The sequence below is a fragment of the Gossypium hirsutum genome, chromosome A09 (assembly GCF_007990345.1).
Source record: "Gossypium hirsutum isolate 1008001.06 chromosome A09, Gossypium_hirsutum_v2.1, whole genome shotgun sequence".
NCBI lineage: Eukaryota > Viridiplantae > Streptophyta > Magnoliopsida > Malvales > Malvaceae > Gossypium > Gossypium hirsutum.
This window is the reverse complement of record NC_053432.1, coordinates 52048750-52055791: the sequence shown is the minus strand read 5'-3', so window position 1 is coordinate 52055791 and position 7042 is coordinate 52048750. Positions and strand designations below refer to the sequence as shown.

General features: G+C 35.8%; 1 non-coding gene across 1 annotated transcript; it reads right to left on the bottom strand.

Moving 5' to 3' along the window:
* Window positions 1–2527: 2527 nt before the first annotated feature.
* LOC121207346 (small nucleolar RNA R71) lies at window positions 2528–2631 on the bottom strand. The gene has a single exon (XR_005902436.1). It is a non-coding gene; the product is annotated as a small nucleolar RNA R71 (small nucleolar RNA).
* Between the last annotated feature and the right edge of the window lie 4411 nt (window positions 2632–7042).

The window sequence follows — 7042 nt, the reverse complement described above, 5'->3', positions numbered from 1 at the left end:
GCCCTTTTTAACTCAAATTCATGCAGTTTCGATAAAATAATTATCGAAAAATATATAATTATTATAAAATAATTATTCTGGACAAATTATTAACATAATGAATTTTAAATAATTTTATAATAAATTTTGATTAATTTTGATCATGTTCGATAGATTTGAAAAAGGGCGAAAATTGACTTGACAGACACTACTAGAAGCGCAAACCGAGAAGCAATTTTTAAGCATCAAGACGAATTAATTTTTCAGCTAAAGACAGTCCAAATTATGTGTATTAATTCATATTATAATTAATTTTAATTTTAATCCAATTTAATTTGGGTTAAATAAATTCTTTTTAATTAAATTATGAAAAGTGGCTCAGTTGAGCTAAACCGAGAGAACCGAACCGACCAAGTTTTGGGCAGCCCAAAACCGTCTAGCATGCCGACCCAATCAGCTTACTTACTTGGCTGATTAATTGGCTTGCAAAAAGGCCTTTGAAGATTTCGTCAACCTGTAAACAAACCCCTCCACTATTCGTGCCTTTCTAAATTTGCCCCAACCTTAATATAACAAGTTTGAAAACTTCAAACCTGCCACATGTGTGGCTGGCAACGGGAGGGATCTTTTGCTGCTAATTTTGGCTATTTTTAGCAGCCCTCTCAGCCTATAAAAACCCCCTTTGGCTGCTCATTTCAGCCCACCACAACTTTCTCATCTCATCTCTTCTCTCTCAACTTTCTCCCTTTATTTTTCCATTTGTTTTCCTTTGTCCTCTTGCCGATTTTACCTCTTGAAAAAGAGTCGTTCATCCATCATATGGAGAAGCATTCAAGCATTCATAGAAGCCTTGGTTCAACAAGAACAAGTGAAGAAGGAAGAGTGGAGCAACCCAGCCAAGCCACGGAGAAACACCGAATTTGCTTCTTATTCCTTATCTTTTTAAATTATGTCGTTGTTATGATGAACTTGTCTATGAATATATATATGTTGATATGATTTATTTAATTAATATGGCTTAAATTTAATTCATTTTCAGTTGATTGTATTTTGTCTTCTTAATTTATTAAAATTGTGTTTGTGTTGTTATAGGCCTTGGTAAGATGTTTGATTAAGTAAAACCATGACTATGTTATTTTTGCATTACAATTGTAACGTAACTAATGAATTAACTATTTAAACGGATTGAAATTATAATTAATTGACACGATACTTAACCAGTGCATTTTAATCATCTAAGGTAGATAAGGGTTAAATTAGAAACGGTATCGAGCGATACAATTGCCTTGCATAACTTGTAAGATTATTCTAATTGAACTATTTCAAGGTAGAAATACATTGTTACCTCACATAATCTTTTATGTGCTTATGTGATTAAATTAATTGTTTGAATTGGCTTAGAGATATGTACAAGATATTATTTTAATTTCATAAGTATGCATGTGCATTAACACATTTGCCTATTAAAGTTTGTTTAATTTGTTGAATTGACATAGAGATATACTCAAGAGATGAGTGGATTTTTGTAGGTGAGTATGTTCATAAGTTAGAAAATTACTGAGTTGCCTTGAATTAATTCGTAACAACATAAACATGAGTTTAGTGATTCTAAGTTAAGAAATGTAATCAATCTGACACAATTATGTCACCTTGACTAAAACTAGCTTTTGAAATCGTACATTAGAACTTTGTTTTATTTTATTTACTATACTTTGTTTTATATTTTTGAATCACTTTTCAAATCAAAATATTTTCTCCACCAAAGTGTTTTAAATTGCATTCATAAATAATTCTATTTCAAAGTCCCTATGGGTACGATAACTCGACATTTACTTGTTGCGATTGTGTATACTTGCACATTTCCATAGTTCCAAGTTTTTGGCATCATTTTCAGGGACTATTTTAAAAAGTCATTATTTATGAATTTGTTAGTTTTGCATTTTGGTTTATCTTTCTGTTCAATTTTAACTTAATTAATTTTTCTGTGATTATTTTAGGTGCTTATGAGTATTGACCGAATTATCAATTTCCTCCTTGTAGACCCTAAGGTGGAACGAACTTTTTGACAGCTAAGAAGACAAGCAAGTCAGAAAAGGATCGAAGAGATGAATTTCGAAAATCCGAATCAAAGAAATAAAGCAAACCCTGCTCAAAATCGTATCCTTATTACTGATGATAAGGATAGAGATTTAAGACTATATGTCATGCTAGTGTTTAATATCTTAATTCGGGCATGAGGAGACCCGAAATCAAGGCACAACAATTCAAGCTGAAGCTAGTCATGTTTTAGATGCTTCAGACTGTGGGCCAATTCAGTGAAATGCCTACCGAAGATCCTCACCTTCACTTAAGACTGTTTATGCAGGTGAGCGATTCTTTCAAGTTAGTCGGAGTACCCAAAGATGCATTACAACTGAAGCTATTCCCATACTCACTAAGGGACAGAGCTCGAGCCTGGTTGAACTCATTGCCACCAAATTCAATTTCCACGTGGCAAGAGTTAGCAAAAAGATTCCTTATGAAGTATTTCCCGCCTAGCAAGAATGCTAAATTGAGGAATGAGATCACTACTTTCCAACAAGATGATGAGTCCTTGTATGAGGCATTGGAAATATACCAAGAATTATTACGAAAGTGCCCTCATCATGGAATTCCTCATTGTATCCAACTTGAGGCGTTTTATAATGGCCTTAATGCACACACAAGGATGGTAGTTGAGCTTCTACTAATGGTGCTCTCTTTTCTAGGTCTTATAATGAGGCTTATGAAATCATTGGGAGGATTGCCAGCAACAATTATCAATGGCCAACCAACCGAGCAGCGTCATGAAGACGACTCGCTGGAATACATGAAGTCGATGCTCTCACTTCACTCGCATCTCAAGTATCATTCATGTCATCAATGCTTAAAAAGTTTATCGCTAATGAGTTTAATAGTTTTACAGTTCAGCCACCAAATCATGTTGAAAATGTAGTTTATGTCTATTGTGGGGAAGAACATTTGTTCAAAGAATGTCCATCGAACCCAAAATCCATGTATTACATGGGTAACTAAAACCAAAATTGAGGAAGGCAAGGGCTGCAATCCAATTCCTATAACCTATCGAGGAGAAACCACCTTAATTTCTCCTGGAGTAACCAAGGGGCTAGACCCAGTAACACATATGCCCAACCTAAGCCAACCCAGCCACCTATTTTTACCCAACAAGTTCAGAAACAACCTCAAGCTGAACCATCCAAAGGCTTAAAAAATTTGTTAAAGGAATACATAGCCAAGAATGATGCCTTAATCCAAAGCCAAGCAGCTAAATTGAAAAACTTGGAAAACCAAATAGGCCAGCTTGCAACTGAACTCAGAAACCAACCACAAGGTGTTTTACCTAGTGATACAGAGAATCTGAGGAATCCAAGGAAGGAACATTGTAAAGCGTTGACATTGAGGAGCGAAAAGACATTAGAATCCAACACCGTCAAAGTTGAAAAGAAGCTAGCTGATGCTCAAGACTTGGAGGAAGTTCAACAGAGTGCTAAAATTCCAGTTCCACCGGAACCAGAATATGCAAAATCCGTCAAGGTAACTTTAGAACCAGCTAATTCTGATCAACTAACAACTTTGTTAGATGCAGAATTGCCACATAAGACAAATTAACTAGTTCTAGTAAAGAAACCTCCACTGCCCTACCCTTAAAGACTTCAGAAGCAGAATATGGAAATTCAATTCAAGAAGTTCCTAGACGTACTCAAGCAAATTCATATAAGCATCTCGTTGGTTGAAGCACTTGAACAAATGCCGAACGATGTCAAATTCATGGAGGATATCCTGTTAAAAAATGACGATTTGGAGAATTTGAGACGGTAGCTCTTATGAAGGAATACAGTGCATATATTCAAAATAACCCCTAAAGTTGAAGGATCCTGGATGTTTTACCATACGTTGCAACATTGGAGCAACATATTATCGTAAGACACTATGTGACTTGGGTGCGAGTATCAAGTTGATGCCCATGTCAGTATTTAAGAAATTAGGGATAAACAAAGTTAGACCTACTATGGTTACACTTCAATTAGCAGATCGATCCTTAGCACATCCAGAAGGAAAAATCGATGACATATTGGTACGAGTAGACAAATTTATTTTTACTTGCCAAGAAAGACGCTAAGTTGAGACTAATTTGATGGGTGCTTCTACTTCAGGAGTTCGATCTAAAAGGAGTAGAAAACCAAGTAACAGACCACTTGTCCAGATTGGAGCCGTAAGAAGGGAATTCTCCTCTTATACCAATTCAGAAGACATTTCTAGATGACCACATACTGAAGGTAAATCATGTTCATAATACTCCTTGGTTTGCTGATAAACCGTAATTTATACATATTTTTACCCCATGCTTAAAACATTTTATGGATGATTTTTCCTTAGAATTGGTGAATTCGATGCTCCTAATGCTTTAATTTCATGTTTTATAATTAGGTGAGCATAGGAGAGCGAAAGGAACGAGAAACGGGCCAAAAATAGAGAAAATGGGCCAAAGTATGAAATTAATACGGCCTAGACTTCCTCACACGGGCAGACCACACGGCCGTGTCATTCTAACAGGCTCGAGCATGGCCTGAAGTAATCACACACGGGCGTGTCCCTGCCAACCCCAAGTTTAGTCCAATTCGGAAAAGGCCAATTTTGAGGGTTCTTAGGCATTCCAAAGCCTATAAATACACCATAGAGGAAGAGGAAAAAGGGAGGCACATGGAGGAAGGAAGGAATTACTCGAAGAAAGTCGATTGATCTATCTCAGAAGTTGGATTCATCATCAAGATTGATGATCTCCCCTCAATTTCCCATTAGGAGTTTTGGGTTTTCTTTATGTTTTATATTCGTTATTCTTCTGAGATGTTTTCCTTTTTAGTTATGAACTAAATCCCCTAAATACTTAAGGGGAATGAAACCTAAGACGAATCTTGTTATTATTTCCTGAATTGTATGATAAATATTTAACTTGTTCTTAATTATGTGTTCTTAATTCTTGTTTTGATATCCCAGGATACTGATTCAAGATAAGCTCTTATTCAGAGGAGGAATAGACCCTGTCTAAGAATACAATTGTCATAATTAAGCGGAGTTGATTGCATGCCTAGAGATAGGGTGACAAGATTTTGCCGGATTAGGGTGAAACCTAATAAAGGGATCCATAGAACGAGTTAATGCAACCCTAGGGTGTTAATTAGAGAAAAGTCTCAATTATTCAGTCTAGGGATTAGACGTTATTAGTCTTGAATAGGGATAATAACATAACTTAGGGATCTCTATGGAGCAAGTTAAATGAATAAATGGTCTGATTCGGAGTCAGAATAACAAGTGAAGTCTAGGTGGATTTTTCCTTAGGTATTGTATTAATTCAATCATTTTCAAAAAGCAATCCCCCAATTCCATTCTCTGTGAGTTCTTAGTTTAGTTAATTAGTTAGTTAAAACAAAACCCCCTTATTCTTAGGCTAGATAATAAAAAGACAGTCATTACTAGTACTTTTAGTTCCTTTGGGTTCGACAATCTCGTCTTGCTAAAACTATACTACTGTTCGATAGGTACACTTGCCTACATTGTGATAATAGTTAGCTTCAAGAATGATTAATTATAAATTTATAAAACTTACCTGTCACAAAAATCGTGATCAAGTTTTTGGTGCCGTTGCAGGGGAACTAAGATATTAGGAACACTCAATTTTTATTACTTTAGCCATTTATTTTTCTTGCAAGTTAATTTTATTTTTTTATTATTATTTATTAATTTACTTTTTCTTTCTCTTAGCAGGTTTTATAGTTTATGACTAGAAAAAACCCGTCAAGACCACTACTTTTTGATGAAGAAATCGATCGCACAGTTCGTAGAAACCAAAGAGAAATAAGGCGAAGCTTAAGATACACAGAGAACGAGCAAGAGGGTGATACTTCAACCACAACTGAGGAGATGGCTGAAAACCAAGAAAATCCGCTACCTCCTGCGATTGCTGTTAATCAAAATCTTGCTCCTCGTACTATGTATGATTATGCTAAACCTACTTTAACAGGAACTGAGTCAAGTATAGTTAGGCCTTCTATTGCTGCAAATAGTTTTGAACTAAAACCTAACACTATTCAAATGATACAACAATTTGTTCAGTTTGATGGTTTGTAGGATGAGGATCCAAACACTCACTTGGCAAATTTCCTGGAGTTCTGCGATACATTTAAAATTAATGGTGTTTTTGATGATGTCATTCGTCTTCAGTTATTCCCTTTTTTATTGAGGAACAAAGCTAAACAGTGGTTGAACTCGTTCCCACGAGGGTCAATTACTACTTGGCAGTAAATGACCAAAAAATTTCTATTAAAATATTTCCCGCCGGCTAAAACAGCCAAATTACGTAATGATATCTCTTTATTTGTGCAAATGGACTTATAAACTTTTTACAATGCATGGGAGAGATACAAGGACCTACTGCGAAGGTATCCTCACCATGGATTACCCCTATGGTTGCAAGTTCAAACATTTTACAGTGGTGTGAACTCCTCGACAAGGCAAATGATTGATGCAGCAGCCGTGGGAACCATCAACAACAAAACACCTAAAGAGGCTTACAAATTTATTGAAGAGATATTAGTGAATAACTATTAGTGGCAGGTCATAAGGACTAAGCCAACTAAAATAGCAGGCGTTTATAACGTCGATTCAGTTACTATGCTGTCAAACCAGGTAGAACATCTAAATAAAAAGATTGATGGTTTACTTGGTTCTACCCAGGTACATCCAGTAATGAGGTGCGAGACGAATGAGGAGGATCATGCACAAAGTATCAACCCTTCAACCCTAGCATCGAGGAGGAACAAGTCCAATATATGGGTAACAATAACTCTAGATCCCAAAATAACCCATATAGTAACACTTATAATGAAAGTTGGAGGAGCCATCCCAATTTCTCGTAGGGCGGTCAAGGAAATCAAAGACCACAACATCCTCCGGGTTTTCAACAACCACCCTATCAATAGGAAAAAAAACTGAACCTTGAAGAGATGCTGTCTAAATTTATCTCGAT